Consider the following 20,257-nt stretch of genomic DNA (forward strand, 5'->3'; position numbering starts at 1 on the left):
TGAAGCCAACACAGCAAAATGTCGATGGCAGAATCTAGGTGGTGGGTAACACGCGTGTTCCCTGTGCAGGCAGAACCAACAGGGTGCCGGAGGGGACGCTCCCATCCCGCAGTGGGAATGGGCGGGCTCACTAGGGAGACGGGACCATAAATGCCAAGAGGGAGGGACAGGCTTCCTAGGGACACGTCTGGGAGAAGATGTGTGCTTTGTGGCCAATACCTCCTGAGCATGTCGGTGGGGGTAAACTGAGGAAATCCCTGCTCTGCGCAGGTGACAGTCAGGGGCCAATCCCAGCACTCAGTCCCCAACCAGAAACCTAGGAGTTTTCTGGGATTCATGTGTCTCTTTGATCTCACCTCAAAAATTAAAAACATATCTGAATTCTTTAAATCACCCAACTGCGATTCGTGGATTTACCTGAGCAGAGCTTAAACCTCACTGTCAGCCACAACTTCTTTCCGGCTGAGGCGGAACAACCTTCCAGGGTTCAAGAGAGGAGCAGGCTGGTGACCAAGAAGGCACAAGGGCACATCCCCCACTGTTGCCCGCTGCACGATTTCACGGATTCACTTTGTATTCTGTCTCTAAGGCATTCGTTAAGAAGCCTGTGTCTGTAATTGGTTTTCCTCACCTGTCTTTACTTTCTTCCTTCCTTTGTGTCTTCTCTACTCTGCCACCTATTTCAAAGTATAAACAATTATCATGGCAGCCCTGTCCCAGGCAGGAGCATAGCGCTGAGAGGATGGCATTCTACAACAGGTGTTTCGTGAGCATGTACTGTGTGCTGGGCAGCACAGAAGCCCCCATGGCAGAGATATGATTGAATGAGATGTTGTCCATGTTCTGGAAGGGCAGTCTTGGGTGGTGAGCCCGTGTCGTTTGGATTAAGCCCCCAAGGAGGTTAATCACACATTTGCTTAGAATGGCATTCATCCAACCCTCTCCCCCACTTATTCACATGGCCTTGAGAACTCTTAATGCGCTACCATCTCTAACCTTGGAGACATGTGGGTGATTTATAACACAAAAACATTCACAAGCCCGTAGATAAATCATCTCCAATCTCTGGGTCTTACTTTCACAGAGGACATTTCAAAGAATAATTCCTGGGCTCTGGCACCTTTATTAATCACACACATAACACCACGAATAGGAACTTCCTGTCAGCATGCAATAACCCAGGAGTATGGGTCATAAGTGGAGAAAGAAAAGTCAAGGATCACTGACTGTGAAAAGGCTGAAAACCGGTGATTTTACTTGATGCCCTCATTTTATGACTGAGGGAACTCAGCACAAGGAGGGACAATGACCCTTCAAGGTCAGTGATGGAGCTGGGTCCCTTCAGCCTGAGCCTGGGAGTGTCCCACTAGGTAACACTGCCTCCTGGGGGCAGGAGAGGGTGGGAGAGGCATGGAGGGAGAAGCTGAGCTAAGTGGGTCATCTTTAGGAGCTAATCAAGGAGCCAGAATAGCATTCGCTCTCTTTGTGAAAGTCACGCAGGACTCGGCACTTGCCCTGCGGGTCTTTTCAGCGCTTGCCTGCACAAGAGAAGTAAGGGAGGTGGAACATGAGAGTCACACACCGGTGAGTTTCCAACATCAAAAGTCACAAACCCCAGCAAACTCAGATATATCAAAGCCCTGTCACCTTGCTGCTCACAGACAGAGGAAAGCCTTGTTCTCCTTGCTCCCATTTGTGCTGGGTCAGAAATCATTAGAATATGTTGCGTCTGCAAAGCACGCACCTTCCTCACCAAGGATGCGTCTTGGGAGGCAGTTCCAGCATCTTTAAGAAAAGAACAGCGTACACCTCTCAGCAGCGCTGTGCTCCTCAGAGCTCCGTCGTACAGGTCAGCCCCCTTGATACTCTCAACAGTCACTTGAGGTGGAGAGGGTTGGGCTTATAAAGATAGAAGCCCAGAGAGGTGGAGTGACCTGCTCCAGGTCACAAAGCTAGTGAGGTAGGACCTCATTCCATGTCTGGTCTAATCTCTTGACTTCATAGTTGGGAAAACAGGCTCAAAGGGTGGAACAATAATAGATGTTTCAACTGGAGGTTCTACGTCCTCGTCCAGTTCTCCCCCAGCTGTGGCTGTGGTTAAGTCATGTCCTCTCTCGGGGGCTCAGCGACTTGTCCACAAAAGAAGAAGGTGAATCTAGAAACCGACTCTCAAATTCGTTAAAGTAACAAATAAATGGGCCCCATGGGGCTTTTTGTCAAAAACCTTGATGAATATTTTACTCCATGTACTAGAAACAAATTTACTGTCAGAAAACATAATCATGGATAGTATGAAATATGAAATCATCACCACAAACACATGACTTTATGAATAAAGCTGAACTGTTGAATTAAGCGTGAATGACTCAGGGTTACTTCCTTTAATATTAATTTCCTGCTTGAACGTTCAGTATGTTGTGTTCAAGACCAGCAGATGAATAGAAGCAAATACCAAGGGTCCAACATATCTTTATGAGAGATACAGAAAACAAATAATTATGAAATATAATAGACACTGAAAATTCATAACCTGGCTTGAAAGGGAGACAGAAAATTCTTCCAGGTGCCAGAAATGAGAGAAGTCAAAGCTGAAAGATGAGGAGAAAGAATAGACCCAGCTACCTATGGGGATATCCAAGTAGATAGACACCTGAGGATCTACAATTGAAATTCCTTCCCAAGGGCAGAATTAAGATTTCAGGCCCTAGCAAGAATACACAAAGGAGAAAAGACAGTCTCTTCAGCAAGACACTGGTGCTAGGAAAACCGGACAGCTACATGTAAAAGAATGAAATCAGTATATTCTCTAACACCAGATACAAAATTAAACTTAAAATGGAATAAGGATCTAAATGTAAGACTGGAAACCATGAAATTCCTAGAGAAAAACATAGGTAGAACACTGTTTGACATAAATTATAGCAATATTTTTTTGGATCTCTCTCCTAAAGTAAAGGAAGTAAAAGCAAAAACAAACAGATGGGACCTAATTAAACTGAAAAGGAAACCACTGAGAAAATGAAAAGACAACCTACTGAATGGGAGAATGTATTCACAAATTATATGACCAATAAGGGCTTAATATCCAACATACACAAACAGCTCATACAACTCAACATCAAAAAACCAAATAATCCAATTTAAAAATGGGCAGAATAGACATTTTTCCAAAGACATGCAGGGGGCCAACAGGCACAGGAAAAGATGCTCAACACTGCTAATCATCAGGGAAATGCAAATCAAAACCACAGTGAGAGATCACTTCACACCTGTCGGAATGGCTATCACCAAAAGAAACACAAATAACAAATGTTGGCAAGGTTGTGGAGAAAAGGAAACCCCTGTACATTGTTGGTGGGAATGTAAATTGGTGCAGCCACTGTGGAAAATGGTATGGAGTTTTCTCAAAAAACTGAAGACAGAATTACCATATGACCCGGCAATTCCACTCCTGAGTATATATCTGAAAAAGACAAAAACACTAATTCAAAAAGATACATGCACCCCAATGTTCGTAGCAGCATGCTTTACAATTGCCAAGATATGGAAGCAATGTGTGTCCGTCAGCCAATGAATGGATAAAGAGGAGGTGATACCTTTACACTATGGAATACTACTCAGCCATAAAAAGAATGAAATAACGCCATTTGCAGCAACATGGATGGACTTGAAGGATATTATGCTAAGTGAAATAAGTCAGACAGAGAAAAGCAGATACTATATGATATCACTTATATGTGGAATCTGAAAAATACAACAAACTAGTGAATACAACAAAAATGAAGCCGATTCACAGATATAGAGAACAAGCTTGTGGTTACCAGTGGGGAGAGGGAAGAGGGGAGGCAACACAGGGGTAGGAGATTAAGAGGTACAAACTATTATGTATAAAATAACCTTCAAGGATAAATTGTACATCATGGGGAATTTTATAATAAGCATAAATGGAGTATAAACTTTAAAAATCGCTATATTGTGAATCACCATATTGTATACCTTACATAAGACTGTACATCAACTATACTTCAATAAAACAAATTATAGAGAAAAAAGATTTTGGGCCCTGGGCATGACCAGAAACTGAGTGGGTTTACTGCAAAAACCAGGAGCCAGAAAGGGGTTGTCTTACAGTGAATGAGGTATTAGAAAACTCTCTGCTTCAGGCCAGGACTCGACATAGAAGTATCAGGTATGGGTGTGATCCCACACTGCTCCTGCAAAGTGGGCACCCAAGTTTAAACGGACACTTTAAAATTACCATGCTACAACTGCATACCCAGCTAAACTCCCATTCCAGGGTGACAGTGAAATAAATACCTTTATGAACTAAGAGAGCTCAGTTCCCACAGGCCTTTGCTGAAAGAACTACTACAGGATGTACTCCAACAAGAAGGAAATTTAATCCATGAGAAAGGAGTGAAAATAACAGGAAGCAAAGAAGTCATAAAGATGTTGTAAAATCCAAGTAGGTATCAACACTAAACAGTAATAAAGCAGAATTTTAAAAGGGGTGGAAAACAATAACAAGGATGGGGAGTGTGTAGAAGCTGGAGGGAAATTTGTGTCCTGTGGTATTTTCTTGCTCAGAAAAAGGCCAAAGCTAGTTAAGAGCCACTCTGACTCACTGGGCACCCGCATCTTCTGTCTTCCCTCTGCACTGGGGGGAGACCCTTTCCTCCTATCCTGGGGCCACTGCAAATGCAGCTACCATGGCCTCCTCGGCACATCACTGGGTAGACCCCCACTGCAGCCTCTCTGCCCAAGGCAGCTGTGGCCACAGTTCTGGTCCTGATTCTTCAACATGCAATCTTTGAACTCTTCTGGAAACAACCAGGCCCCTAAGGGGTGGAGGAAAGAAACCCACAATGCTGACAGCATGCATCCGAGAGCCAGGGCTCACTTGGCACCCAGTGCTTTTGGAGTTTGAGTTTCCACAGACTCCTCTGCTTCTTGAGGCTTTTTCCCTCCAGAGCACAGATGTCCAACAGAATGTTCTCCAATGATAGAAACGTTCTATATCTGCTCTGTCCAAGAAGGGAGGAACCAGCCACATGGGGATATTGAGTGCCTGATATCTGACTCCTGAAGCTGAGGAACTGGACATTGACTTTAATTTCAATCACTTCAAATTTAAATGGTTAGTTATGGCCTGTGGCTACTGTCCTGGACAGTGTAGTTCTAGAGGGTAGGCGATCCCTGAAGGGATCTATTCCATTCCCAAATGACCCTGAGAGAGATGGTGCAGGAATCCCCGGGGGGATCTCTCCCACCCTCTGCCCTGGAACATGAGCGAGAGCAGGCAGGTGGCCCCAACACCCCAGAAATCCTTCTTGTTCGCCTTACTTGGCCAAGCCTGCCCACAGCTCTCACTGATGTGTCTGACAGGTCTCAGCTGGCCCTGAATCCCCTTAGACCTGTACTCCTCAGACTCCCACGTTGTAAAACCAGTGGAAGGTACTACTGAGATGCAGACTCTGATGGGGCAAGTTGGGGATGGGGCCTGAGAGTCTGCGCTTCTAACAAGCTCCCAAATAAGGCCGATGATACTGCTGGTCTGCACTTGGAGTCGTAAGGTTTTAGACAGTTCTCTTGAAATGTCAGTGAGCTCTGCCTACATGTACAAGGAGAGCTAGCATAATAGGTCACATCAATATCTGTAACTGTTCTCTAAAGGCTTTTAAAAGCATATTCTGTGAGAACAGGATGGGTTAAATCAGTTCACGCTATGCAGCGCCACAAAAATGCCTGAAGTTTTGGTCAAGAAAATAAAAGGCATATTCATCTCTTAAAGAAAATAACGGCTAACATTCATTGAACATCCACTATGTACTAGACACAGTGCTATGCACGTAATGAATGAGATTATCTCATTCAATCCTCACAATAACCCTTTTTACAGATGAGGAAATCAAGGCACAGAGAGGCTAAGAAATGTGCCTGCGGTTACACAGTTAGTAAGCAGCTGACCAAAATCCAAGCAGCCTGATGGGACCCCCACACTGTACCTGCAGCTTTGGTTGAAAGCTCAAGAACAGGGATCTCTGTTGGGTGTGGATGGACTCTTTTTAAGAAAAAGATGCTTAATGAAATACCTGCCCACAGATGTTCACAGCTGCTTTATTCACGATGACCAAACTTGGAAGTACTCAAGATGTCCATCAATAGGTAAAAGGATAAACAAATTGTGCGTCATCCAGACAACAGAATATTATTCAGGGACAAAAAGGAAAGAGCCATCATGACACAAAAAGACATGTGGGAACCTAAAAGGCATATTACGAAGTGAAAGAAGCCAATTTGAAAAGGCTACATACTGTATGGCATTCTGAAAAAGGCAAAACTATGGAGACAGTAAAAAGATCCGTGGTTGCCAGGAGTTTGGGGAGGGATGAACAGGTGGAGCACTTTTAAGGCAGTGAAACTATCCTGTATGATACCGTATTGGTGGATACATGACACGATGCATTTGTCAAAACCCACAGACTGCACAACACAAAGAGTGAGCCCTAATGTAAACGATGAACTTATTTAGTTAATAATAATGTATCAATATTGCTTCATCAATTAAGACAAACATACCACACAAATACAGGATATCAATAATAGGGAAAATTGGGGCTGGGGGAGAGGAGATACACGGAAACTCTGTATCTTCTGCTTAATTTTTCTATAAAGCTAAACCTGCTTTTAAAAAGTATATTAATTGAGGGAGGGTGGGGGGGAGTTGAGGGAGGGAGGGAATATGGGGATATGTGTATAAAAACAGATGATTGAACTTGGTGTACCCCCCCAAAAAAAATAAGTTAAAAAAAAAAAAAAAAAAAAGCATCACATATATATAGTACCAACTGTTAAATAGATAGCCAGTGGGAAGTTGTTGTATAACAAAGGGAGTCCAACTCGAGGACGGAAGATGCCTTAGAGGACTGGGATGGGGAGGGTGGGGGGACTTGAGGGAGGGTGGGGGGGAGTTGAGGGAGGGAGGGAATATGGGGATATGTGTATAAAAACAGATGATTGAACTTGCTGTACCCCCCCCCAAAAAAGTATATTAATTGAAAAAGAACATGTTTAATGCACAACATTTTATATCTAACTTTGGGGAGGGTCCAAAGAGTATCCACCAATGAGAAAACTCCTGTCCTAGAATGTATCACTCATCTACCCCCTCCACCCCACTGCCACAGAGCCCAGCAAATGTCTGGCAAGAGTAGATACCTTGTATATTTCTGTTAATTCATTTTGAAAGCAAACACCTTGTACAGCGGCTGGCATACAGTAGGTGTCAATAATACTTACTGAATGAATAAACTTAAGACTGGAATTCTAAAACAGTGGCCTAAGAACCCCTGGAGATGGGCTCACAGACATTCTTCTCCTTTGCTGGTACAGCCGGAGTCCTTCTCTGTGGCTCTCACCAGCTCCAGCTGCGGCTGCTCCTGGTGACATCTCAAGGGCAAAACCACCGCCTGATTTATCCCTCGTACTTCCTCGCACACAGTAGGTGCAACCTGAATGTTTGCTGACATCTGTCTCTTCTCTGTAGCACCTCTTGGGCTTCTGCAAGTAGCTAGACAAACTCACACAGCGGCCCATAAACCTGTGACAGCACAGCTGGAGAGCCACTTCCCATATCCCTATGGCATGGCAAAGCCTCTCTCCTTCCCCCAAATCAAGGTCACTTGATACACGTCTCCACTTCTTCCCTCTCTATCTCCAAATTTACTCTATTTTCTTGCTCTTTCTGTGCACCTGGAGAAGTTTGCCTGTGCTGTTGCATCTAACCTTCCCACAACTACAAGGGGGGCAGGAGGTGAGTACAAGATTGGACCCCAGCCACTAGAAGCTTACAAGAGAGGAAACTGAGTTTCAGAGGGCACGAGCCACCTGCTGAAGGTCACAGAGTGGGTGAGGGAGAGGCAGGCACTCAAATGCAGCTCCGTTCAACTCTGAAGTCCTCTGTTGCCAAGTTCTGCCGAGCCTCTCTTGTCTGCATAATCTTCTGATGTTACAGCTTTGTTCATGCCAGTCAACCTCTTGTCCTGAAACGCCCTACAGGCCACTGGATGAAATCTTCAACTCCCTTGGCTTGACACATGATGTTCCCAATGAAGGGGCCGCAGTCTACTGTCTCAACCTTATTTCTTGTGATTCCCTGTCACGAAACCTATCCTGCAGCCACAATACTTAACCATTTCCCCCATATGCGTAGATGTTCCGGTCTTTGCTTATCTCCAAATAGCCTTCCCTTCCCCATCCTTCAAGGATCAAATCAAAGGCTACTAGTTTCATTAAAATCTTCTCTGGGACATGCAGACTTTAATTTTGTTCTTCTCTGTTTGCAGTCCTTTATCTAAACCACCATATGGCATCCACCCACTCACCATCTACCCATCCACCTACCCATCCATCTACCCATCCATCCATCCACCCATCCACCCATCCATCTACTCATCCAGGATTGACTGGGAGCCTAACACATGCTAGGATTTGTGCCAGGTGCCAGGGAGTCCACAGTGCACAAGACAAACACGTTCTCAGCTTATATGGAGCTGACATTTAATGGAGGGAGGTTAAAGTGAGGCTTCAACAAATGAACAGGAGATTGCTTCAGGCAGCCATCAGCCCCATGAATAAAATAAAACAGGGGCTTGGTTAAAGTCATGGGGTCTAGCGGGGATGTTTGAGCTCAGCTGATCAGAGATAATTTTGGAGCAAAGACCTGCAGGGTGAGAGGGAGCCAGCCATTGGAATATCTGATGGAACAGTGGTCCAGACAAACAGGGTCTGTGATGCCCTGGAAAGAACCTGGGAGGCCCAGGGCCATGTGGGAGATGGGACCAGGCCACGGAGGGCTCCTCAGCCTCAGCCACAGTGAGTAGTCTGGATTTTAATCCCAGTGCCAGGGGGAAGCTGCTAGGGCTTGTAAGCAGCAGAGTCAGACTTCTGCTTCTGGTCCTGACTGCGTGGCTGGTAAGCACTGGCCCTCCTGCCATAAGCAGCTATCAGAGCAGACAAAAATATAACCTTTTTCAGACAGTAGAAGACACTCCGGGCAAGGCTGCTATCCCTGAGAGATGGGAAGATGCTGAGAGGGGTGTGCTGAGCCCTCTGCCTGGGGATGAGGACTGGAGCCTGAGCAGAGCACACAGTCCTGTCAAGCTGAACAGGCAGGGCCAGAGAGTAGGGAAGCAGAAATAGCTGGAATCTACAGAGTGGGGCACAGGAAAGGGGGAGCTGTGCAGAGTGGGGACCCCAGATGTCTACATGGAGGTTCCTGCAAGGCTGTGGCTGATGGCTGGGCTGTAAACACCCACAGTGAGACCACCAAGGCTTCCAGATAGCACTGCTTGGGGTTGAAAGTGCAACAGAGACACCAGAGGCCAGACACTGCCAAGGAAAGAGCAGTGCCAGGGGATCAGGGCTCCCGCGCTGTCAGAGGGACAGATCTGGTCAACACCAAGTATTCACCCTTGGTACCTGGCTGAGACACAGAAAGATCTTCCCTTAGAGGGAAGAAGCATGTCCTAAAGCAGGGTTTCCACACTGTGGCACTATGTACATTTGGGACCCATAATTCTTCGTTGCAGGGGCTGTCCTGTGTGTTACATGATCTTTAACAGTATCCCTGGCCTCTACTCACTAGATGCCAGTAACCCCCCAAGTTGTAACAATCAATACTGTTTGCAGTATTTCCAAGTGTCTCCTGGGAGGCAAAATTTCCCTGGTTGAGAACTATCACTCTAGAGTAATCACTACTCTAGATCCATCCGAATAAAGCCTAAAGCCTGGCAAGATCTACAGGGGAGACAGAGTCTAGAATCCCATTAAGTCCTATCCAGTCCTATTAAGTTAGAGGAGCTTGGGAAACAGCTTGGGATTTCCACAGATCCACACCAAAAAACAAATGAAACCTATATAAGTTAAAGGTGATCAGCCAGTAACTGAACTACCTATGAAAATAAAAACCAACACTTTTCAGAGGAAGATAACAGAATCCAGAGTGTCTGCAACATATTATTCACAATATGCAGTCAAAAACTACCAGACATGCAAAAAAAGAAAAAAACAAAACCAGAAAAACACAGATTTAGCAAAGACTGTAAAGTAGTTATTATAAATATCTTCAAAGCTTTAAAGGAAAATACATTTGAGACATTCAGGAAGTTGCCTGATCCAGGATTCTGTTTTCAGAGCTCCTCAGTCTGTTGTGTGAGGAAGGGAGTGAGCAGGTGAGTAGGAGGCCCACCCTGGAGGATGGGGCCCATCTTGGAGGCTATTCGATCAGCTCAGAGGAGGCTGGCTTGTGCCTCAGTAGTGCAGGCTCCGTTTAAATTAGTGTATTCAACCCTGGTAGGTACTCTCAAAGTGGAGGGCTGACAAATTAGAGCAGTTGAGTCAAGAAAGAATAAGCAAGTGAAAGAATAAATGAATAGCTCAACACTGGGACCCAGGTGAGTCGAAAGCTGTCCCAAAGTAGACGTGAGGGGCTTACTTGTCACAGGAGGGGCCCATCAGTGGCTGACCAGGTTATTACAGAGGGCACTCCTACACTGAGTGGGGACTAAACCCACCTGATGCTGAGATCCTAGGATTCTTACAAAATAGTCACGTAGGTCTGGGATGCTCAAAGACTCCAGAGCCAGGATTGCCAGCCCAGTGCTGGGCAGAGACAGAGTGAGCCCAGGAAATTCAGATATGACAGAAAGTTTCAGCGTGTACATGGCCGAGTCAGACTCACCTGGGTTCAAGTGCTACCTGTATAAGCAAGAGGCTAGTGCTTTAACCTCTTAGAGCACTGGCTCCTCATCTGACAACCTTTAGGTCATAGGTTTTAAAATTCGCAGGTCCTATAAGATAGGACTTTTCTCTTGATCACAGAGCCTTAAGGACTTATCTTGTTGGTCATCAGAATTTAAGTGCTTATATAAACCACTTAGCTCCTGAGTCTGGAACATAATAATTTTCAACACTTGACTATTTGCTGATTGAGTGAACTGGATAAATTAAATGACAAGTTTGTAAAGCAGTCAAGCACAGTATCTAACATAGGATCAGCCATCAGGAAATGATAACCAGTAACCAGTATCACTTCTCTTACGGATACCTGAGCAGCTCTTCAACCACCGAGACTGCAGATTAATAAGGTGCCGCTAAAATCGCTGAAAACTAAAAAGCACAAAGCTTCACCTTGAGTGAACCTGTGGCTGGAAGAACTTAGTGTTTGCCCAGCGAAGCACGGAATCTCAGGGGCATGTGTGGGAATTCTGATTCCACCAACAGGCAACTCTTAAGGAATTTCAAGCAGTAAAGAAAGAAACATTCACTATCTTTAAGTGCACATGACGTTAGATCAATAACACATCTCTAATTCCTGAGGAGTCTACCTGATGACTGGAAGGAGCACATCTGTGTCAGGTGAATTCTGACCCCTGCACAGCCCTTCACCAGTTATCACTGACTTTACTGTTATTGTGTGTCTTTCCTAAGAGACTGTCATCCCCTTAAAGATAAGAACAACGTGTACGTGTGATCTGATTCTGCATCCCCCTGCTTCGTAATGGAAGGAAAACAAACCAGCATGGTGGAGCAGTGACCCTAACCCAGGATCAAATATGCTGAAAGGAAACCTTGGGGGATTTTCAGTCTCACGGAGTGAGGTTTGCAAACCCCCCCATGTCGGTGAGGTTTGCAATCTTTTCCAAAACACACCCAATGTCTCTAAGTCAAATGCAATTTTGTAAATATTGATTTGAATGTCCAACAGCCAAGAGGCCCATATTCCCTTGGGTCCCTGCCTGGACTCTGAGTACACTGCCACCAGGTGGCAGCAATTCCATGGTCCCATCCCTGAGGTTCAGCAGGTAGGGTTTTAAACTAGGGTCTTGTTTTCCCTGATTTGTCCTCCTGCGGGGTGGGGAGGGGGAGAGATTTGGTGTTCTGAGGGTTCCCACTGTTTGGATGTCCTTGGATCCCATCCCCAGGATCTGACACCTTAGCTGCAGGCTCCAGTTCCCTCCAGAAAGGAGGCTGACTTGGGGAACTCGTACATGCCCTGGGAAAGCAGACCCCACGACTTGGATCTGTGACAGGCCTTTCTGTTCTCGCCCTGAAAACACACACTCGAAACACAATGAAGAGAGAGAGTGGTAGGAATCTGGGGCAGGGAAAATGTGATTTCCTGCAAGAGCCCCTCCACTCCCCAAAGACTGAAAAGGCAGAAAATAAAAATTTGAGGGGAAAAAAAATGGAGTGGAAGCACTTCACACTTCAGCGAGAACACAGGGCTGACCGAGAAGACAAATAGATGTTTAGAAAGTTATAACAGACCACAGAATGCAAATTGCTAGGGGACAAAGGCACGCAAGCTGCTGTGTTGCTTCAAGTGCTTGACGAAAAACTTAATTTACTGGACCCACGATTAAAGGCTCTCAGTTCTCAGTTCAAAGCCTCCTCCTTGGGTTATGGGGCCTGGGCTCGTTCTGGCCAGCACCAGTGGCGTGGAGGCAGAATGAGGAACACTGCTGAGTTGCTGGCGCCCTACTATGTGTCAGGCCCTGGCTGGGCACCCAAACTGAAAACCAGAAGCGCGTTTGCATTCTCAGGCGCACTGGTTTCATGGCTACTCTGTACAGTAGATATTGGTACCTAGACGGGCAGGTGAGATAAAGGGATGGGCTGAAGGCTGCCTAGCAGCTCCACGGCAGTAGTGTCTCAAATTTGTTTCCCTTGACACCAGATTCCACTGCACCGAAAAACCCCTCTCTCTGGAGAGCAGACCCCCCAAACACAGTGTAGGCTATGTCACTGTAATGTAAACTCACATAGGCTCTGGCAGGACTGTCCTTCCTTCATTCATTTGTTCAAAAACTACTGAGTGCATACTGTGTGGCAGGGGCTGGAGATCTACACTGAATGTAACAGATCAGTCCCCTGCCCTCACGGCGCCTCCAGTGTGGTGCATGGAGGACAGTGATACACAATGAGTAAAGTCTGAATGTTGGCAAGTGTCACGAAGAAACCAAAGCTGGGAAGGTGGGCAGGATGTGCCGGTGGTGGGAGGAGGCTGTGGTTTTAAACCAGGTGGTCGGGAAGCCCTCATGGACCCTACAGCCCTTCAGACCTGGAAACAACTTCCATCACTCTCTGGACCCCGTCGTTTCTGTGACGGTGTTCTCCGGGATCCCAGGCTCCCATCCTTAGCTCCTTACCCGCTTTTGCTTTCTGGAGTTCTCTCTCCTGCCTCACTAGCTGGGGAGACAGGAGGAGGGGCTGCTGTGAACATGCCCCCCGGCCCCCATCAGTTTTCATGGAGAATCCCTGCCACACAAGCCCAGAGGGGCCAGGAGGGCCCCTCAAAGGGCATTCTCCCTTGTTGAAGGCCCTGGGGAGCTGGAGTCCAGAGCTTTGCTCCAGTCAGGCTCCCTGTGTCCCTGTGTAAATGTAAATGACACAGCAAACAGGCGTGTCTGAGCCCCTTGTAAGCAGGAGGGAAGGGGAGCTGGGCCCGGATCTGGAATTAATGGAGATCCTGGATCTTGGGGAGGCTGCAGGGCTGCATCTGAGCTCCTCATTGCTCTGGGCAGGATGCCGGGAGAAGAGCATCCTATGGGGTGGGACGGCAACCTGGGCACTGTCTTTCTCCTGTGGGTCACTGCCTCCCCTCCCCCTGCCGACATGCACAGGCACTGCCCCTCCCACCACAGGCCCCAGACTTCAGGGAACCCCAAATGTGTCTGCAGAGAAGTGGAGCTCTGACACTAACGTGCAGCCCCCAGTCATCACTGGAGCCCCCAGGCTAGGGCAGTGCCTCAGGCTGCAGAAGAGACCAGGAGACTGGGGGGTTTTCATGCCTGCAGCCTCAGCCACCAGCACCCCTTGCCCCTGAGGCCCCCATCAAGTAAGCTTCAGGGAAGGCAGGAGAGGGAAAGTGATGGCAGGAGTGCAGCCACCTCCCATCCCCTCGGATGGACGTATAAAAGGCTGAATCGTTCACTGGCTTTGGCACAAGGATGGTTATCAGTAACAAGCTGCCACATTCTTCTCCACAGACTGGAAGGAAGGGCGGGAAGCTGTGATCTCACCAATCCCTCTTCCCTCTTCTTGTAGGGAGCAACTCAGGCAAGGGGAGGTGACGCTGCCCTCCTGCACCCGACTGGGGGTCCCCTGCAGGGAAGAGCGGTCCTACTCATTCTACACGCTGAGGGTCTGGCACATAGATGCAGGCAATGAACACTTGGAATAACCTAAGGGGCAGCTCTGCCGGGCTCTGGTGACAGACGGTGGTACCCAGGGCTATCAGGACGCCTGTCCCTGTGGGGTCTGCGGATTAGGGAGGACGCCCAACCAAGTGCTCATCTCGCCCCTCGTCCACCTGAGACCACCCCCTCACCAGGACTGGATGGAGCAGCCCAGGGGACCAATGACCTCCCTGGGCCTGACCTGCCCCCATCGCCTCTCCTTCCCAACTCTCCACCCAGGTGGCTCCAGAATCAACCCTTGAGTCCCTCTCAGCCTGAACACTGTGACTTCCAGATCATTCCCACAAAACAAGTGTGTGCACACTCCCGGAGCAGCCAAACAACTAGACCGAGTGACACTTTCCGGGAACTTTCCATCTTGGTACAATGTGAAGTACAAATGGGAAACCAAGTTAAGATGATTATTCAGAAAAAAAAACATCTGGACTGGCTAAGAGGAGAACACTACCAAGAGATACAAGACCGAGGCTTTTACTGACCTCCTGATAAAATATTTCCAGCCAGCAGCTCTCCGACCAACTTTCTCTAACTGTGAGAGCTGGCCTCTTGTGTTGAGGGGGAGCATGTGACCACCTGAAGACCGAATGCCACCCAGCTGTCCCTCCAGCCCCGGCTGTGGCCCAAACTTCAGCCAACCATCTTCCACTTGCACTATTTTTGCCATGTCCATGTTTGTTCTAGTATTTATTTAATACTGCCTTTAAATTAAGCTTGTTTATTTATTTATTTATTTTTTTTAGTTTCTCCCACGTTTATTTTTTTTTTTTTATTTTTTTATTTTTTTGGGGGTACACCCGGTTCAATCAACTGTTTTTATACACATATCCCCATATTCCTTCCCTTCCTTGACGCCCCCCTATTTTATCATACACCCTATATATATTTACCAGTCATTATTTGACGAATATTTATTTTCAACTTTTCCTGTGATAAATCATCTTTTTTAGCAAACCTCCACGTGCATGCCTCCTATGCACACGTATAAGTGACGTTCTGGGTGGCAGCCTATGTTCACTTCTGGTTGTCAAAGTTCTTGCCAAACTACCCTTGAGAGGACGTGAGTGAGGCTGTCGGGAGGGGTGTCACACATATACACGTGAGTGTGTGCACTGCCGGACCTCTGTATTCACGGGTTCCACATCCTCGGATTCAACCAACTGCAGATGGAAAATACCACAGGGTCTGTGGTTGGTTCAGTCTGCAGATGCAGAGCCTGTGGACATGGAGGGGCGCCAATAAGGGACTTGAGGATTCGTGGATTTTGGTATCTTCAGAAGATTGGCTCCAGGACCCGACACAGAAACCAAAATCTGCAGATGCTCAAGCCCCATAGCCAGCCCTCTGTATCTGGGGCTCGGCATCTGGGGATTCAACCAACCACTCATTGTCTTGTACTGTAGCATTTACTGAAAAAAAAAATCCACGTATAAGTGGACCCACACAGTTCAAACCCATGTTGTTCAAGAGTCAGCTCTGTGTGTGTGTGTGTGTGTGTGTGTGTGTGTGTGTGTATTTTGATGTGGTTGATATTCCAGATTTTTTTCTAATGCATATTAAAACAAGTACATATCTGTAAAAGGAAAAGAATATTCCTCCATGGGCTGGGTCATCATACGTGATCTTCACAGCCACCTGATGGGGCAGGCAAGTACAGTCTGGGATCCTCATTCTAGAGAAGAGAGGACTCACCCCAGAGAGGTGAGGAGCCTTGCCTGAGGCCACATTTCCAATAATGGGAGAGTAGGAATCAAAACCAGTGCCCTCTGCTTCTTCATGATCTGGAATATACACTAACGGGAATAGTTGTAACGGGGTGGTGTGGATTTGTTTTCTTTTTAAGACCTCACCTCCCTTCATTTAGGAGTTGTCCTGCCCAGAACCCAGGAACCCTGGGCTCTAAGTCTTCATTGGGTTGCTAAGCTGCTGTGTGGCCACAGGCAAGTGGCTCAGCCTCTCTGACCTGGATCTCTCTGTCAAGTAGACATTCCAGCTGGGGCACTGCAATTCTACTGACCTGCTCATAGGCTGCCCTCCCTCCCCACAAGGAGACAAGCTTTGCATGATGCAGCAGCCTCAAAAGTTTGATGAGCCATCAAAACCCTTACACAGACTAAACATGGCTATACACTCCACTGCCTGCCTTTCAGCCCCCAGAGCAGATCGAGAGCAGGTACAGGGCTGTTCTCACCTCCATTTCCAGCTCTGCTGAGCCCTTCCTGCAACACACCCCAGCTTCCAAAAATTATTAGCTACCTGGAGTTTTGTTTTCCTTTCCCTTTGGGGTCACTATCCTTATCTCTGTCCCAGACAATCAGCTATGACTATTGCTTTCTGGTGGAGACACACACACACACACACACAAACATATCCATTTTTTGGCCATTACTGATAGAGAAACAAAAAACACTACAGATCACAGATCTGGTGAGCCGGAGGTTTTTAGACTTCTTGCGAAAGTAACAAAATCTTTCTTTAAAAACCCAAATAGCTCTGGCTCTTATATTCATTCAGCAAACATTTATTGAGCTATTATGTACCAGGCACTGAGGTATACAGGGCCTAGGGACACAGAGGTGGGGAAGGCAGATACAGACCCTGCTTCCAAGCTACCTTCTCAAGAGAGGCCCTCCCTGGCCGCCTGTTGGGAATCACAGCCCTCTTCCCCAGCACTCTCTCTCCATGGCCATACTTTGTCTCTGTGGTTCTTGACACCATCTAATGGACAGCATCTTTTACTTGATTTCATTTACTGCCTTCTTCCCCAAGCAGAATATAAATTCCATGGGGCAGGGATCATTCTTTTGTCCACTGTCTACTTTCGTATGCCTACTACTTATCTCTGATACAGAGTTGGCACTCCGTAAATACCTGTTGCAAATAAATGGACAATAAACAAACATATCATACAGGTCACACATATATATGACATATAATTACGTGATTATTTCACTGCAAAGATGATAAGTGCTTTGAAAAATAAGTCCAGGCATACATGGTTGGCAGCTGGGACACACTTACCTGATCAAATAATGTTTAGACTGAATCCTAAAGGGTGACTGCATGTTGTTTAGGCAAGGTGGGGAAGGAGGGTCTAGGAGTGAAAGAGTGTTCCCAGCAGAGAAACAGCATGTGTGAAGGTCCTGGGGCAGAAAGGAGGCCAAAACCTGGAATCCCAATGTCCAGAATGATAAAAGAGGAGAGTGATGGGGGATGCAGCAAGGAGGCAGCTCATGGACGACCTCAGAGGCCTCTCCACTTGGATCTTATTTCAAAGACCACAGGGAACCCCAGAAGGGATTTAAACAAAGAGATGCCTATCAGACTCATATTTCAAAAAGATCACTCTGCTGCTGGGTGGGGAGTAGCCTAGAGGGGTCAAGAACCATTTCTGGAAGACCAATTAGGAGGCTTCTGTAGTTGTCAAATGGGAGATAGGGGTGGCCTGAATGAGGCTGTGTCTGCAGAGGCAGAGGGCAGCAAGGATGGGATGGGGGGTCAGGTGTGGGCTGGAGCCCATCAACCTTCCCCGCACGGGTATCTGAAGGTTCTCCAGCTCGGGGGTCAGCAGACTTTCGCTAGAAAATGCCGGAGAGTAAATAGTTTATGTCTTCATGTGTGTAGGAAGGCGTTACCGTAGCAGGCCTGATGCTGCTCTGCAGGAGGCCCTGCTTGCTCTGGCGTCTGGGAACTCCACTATGACATTCCTTACGGTACCAAGTGACATGGCTGTTTGTATGCCTGCGGCACTCAATTCTGCTGGACCAGCCTGCCTGGACTGTTCACACAAGCAATGCAATTTACTGTGAACGCCTGCTTTCCTGCTGGGGATCTGGAATCCTGAGGACTGTGGTCGATCATGCACTTAATAAAACGCCCCCATTAAAAACCTGGACTCTGAGTCCAGAGCAGGCTCCTCTGGGCAGAAGTGCTGCCCACGTGCTGCCGCATTTCGACACTGGAAGAAGGAGGACGGTCTGCGCAGCCCCTCCCGGCAGGAGGGAGAGACCGCTGTACGCCTGGTGTGGATTCCTCCAGACTCTGCCTGATGTTTCTTTTCCTCCCACTGATGATGGAAATAAACCACCTCCAACAGTATAACTGCTTCCACGTCCTGCGAGCCCTTCTAATATGTCACTGAATGTGGGGTGGTGATGCGGGGAGGTCTTAGAACCTGTGATACAGGGGCTCATATGGTTTCTGCCTCAATTACTCAGTTCTGCCGTTGAGTTATGCCTTTGAAGAGCCACAGACAATATGTTGAAAAAGATAATAATACTGTGCCGTGTTCCAATAAGACCTTATTTATAAAAATGGGCGGAGGGCTAAATTTGGCCTGCAGGTCATAGTTTGCCAACCCACGCTCCTGGGAAACTCAGGGTTCTCCAAATCTACTTGAAAACCACTGAGTGAATTCACCCTTCCATGTCATCAGTGGGGAACTGAGGCCCAGAAGGAGAAAGAGAGAAGGAACTTGTCCAAGGTCACTCAGGACCAGCAGCAGAACCAGAGGTAGAACCCACGTCCTGACTCCCAGCCCTGTGTGCTTTCCACCACTCCGAGTGGCCACTCCATAGAACAGCCTGGCAGGTAAGCGCTGGCCTGGGACCCAGAGGCCTACAGGAAAGAGCTGGTAGGAAACTGCGGTGACTGGGGCAGACGGTCTGAATGGTGAACTGCCTGGCCTCACCTCTGATGTGGGTGCGTCTGTGCGCGCACACGTGTCTATGTGTAGAGCTCCAAGGTTGTAGGTATCAACTGGGTTTCTGCAAACTTTTCTGGTCATCAGAACGGCCTCTGATGCTTCTTACTAATGCACATACCCAGGTGCCAACCTAGCCCCCTGAGAAAGTGCATCTCAGCATGTGCCAAAGTGTTCTGAGGATCAGCCAGGGTTGGAAACTCTGGGAGATGCTTGGGACTGGCCGACTCTGAGAAGGAAGCTGGTGGGTGGAGAAGAGAACAGGATGGCCGGCCTGGATGTGTGGACCCAACAAAAAATGCACAGACCAGTGATTTTGGAAATCTGTTTTCCGAAACTGCTTCTTCAACTGAGCCTCTGGCATCAGAGGTTGGAGTTGGTGAGGCCAACCGTCAGGAGCTAATTTCCTTCTTCCTAGGGATTCTGCCTGCAACTCAGGCTGCTGCTGTGGGGTGCATGGTGGGACCTGAGCCTCAGGGCCCTTACGGCATGGCAAACTGAGACAGAAATGAGCACATGGGCCCAGCCACCACTCTCTTTAATCCACCGTAATGAGCTACACCTGAGCTGCGAGAACCAGCACTCCTCCAACACCCCCACCCCGTTCTCCTAACAGGGGGTGGTGGCAAGCCAGGGACGGCAGACTTGACATCTCTTGCAAGCCTCGTGATCAGCTGAGTGCAGTTTCCACATTCTACGGCATGATCTGCGTTTGTTTTCATAGAAAAACGAGTGCCTCCTTACCCACTCAGATGTCTGTGCGTATGTGATTTCACACACTGGAATTCCCAGGGAGACTTTAAAAGATACTGAGACCTGAGACCCACCCCCAGAGAGTTTGTTTTCATAGGTCTGGGCTCTGGGAATCAGGATTTTCAAAAGCCCCCTAGGAATTTCTAACAAGTAGTGGAGGTTAAGAAGACCTGGGCCCCTAAGATGTTGTGTTCATCTCTTGTCTAACACACCCCCAGACACACCACCTCTACCCACCTGCAGAGGCTTCGGCATAAACAGGATTCAGAAAGGCTGATGCCTTTCCAAAGACAACTAACAGCTTAGCCAGCTCACCAGTTATTTTCTTTCTGTGAGCTACCCCCGCAAAGAAAATTATCAACAAAGACCCAGTTTCTCTCAGAGAAGCATGCCTGCAGAGATCTGTGTTCTTAGCTGGAGAAAAAAAGTATATTTTTATGTTTACTGACCTCTAACTGAAATTTAGCATTCCTTTTAATTACAAATGCAGGCAACAGACCACAGTATTGTAAGCAGTAGAAATCCCAGATATTTTCATATCATG

General features: G+C 47.4%; 1 protein-coding gene across 6 annotated transcripts in view; it reads right to left on the minus strand.

Annotated features, from left to right (window-relative positions):
* SLC6A11 (solute carrier family 6 member 11) overlaps positions 1-20,257 on the minus strand; it is a 119,238-nt gene that overhangs the window by 43,913 nt on the left and 55,068 nt on the right. The window lies entirely within an intron of this gene.

The sequence above is a fragment of the Hippopotamus amphibius genome, chromosome 13 (genome assembly GCF_030028045.1).
Source record: "Hippopotamus amphibius kiboko isolate mHipAmp2 chromosome 13, mHipAmp2.hap2, whole genome shotgun sequence".
Taxonomy (NCBI): domain Eukaryota; kingdom Metazoa; phylum Chordata; class Mammalia; order Artiodactyla; family Hippopotamidae; genus Hippopotamus; species Hippopotamus amphibius.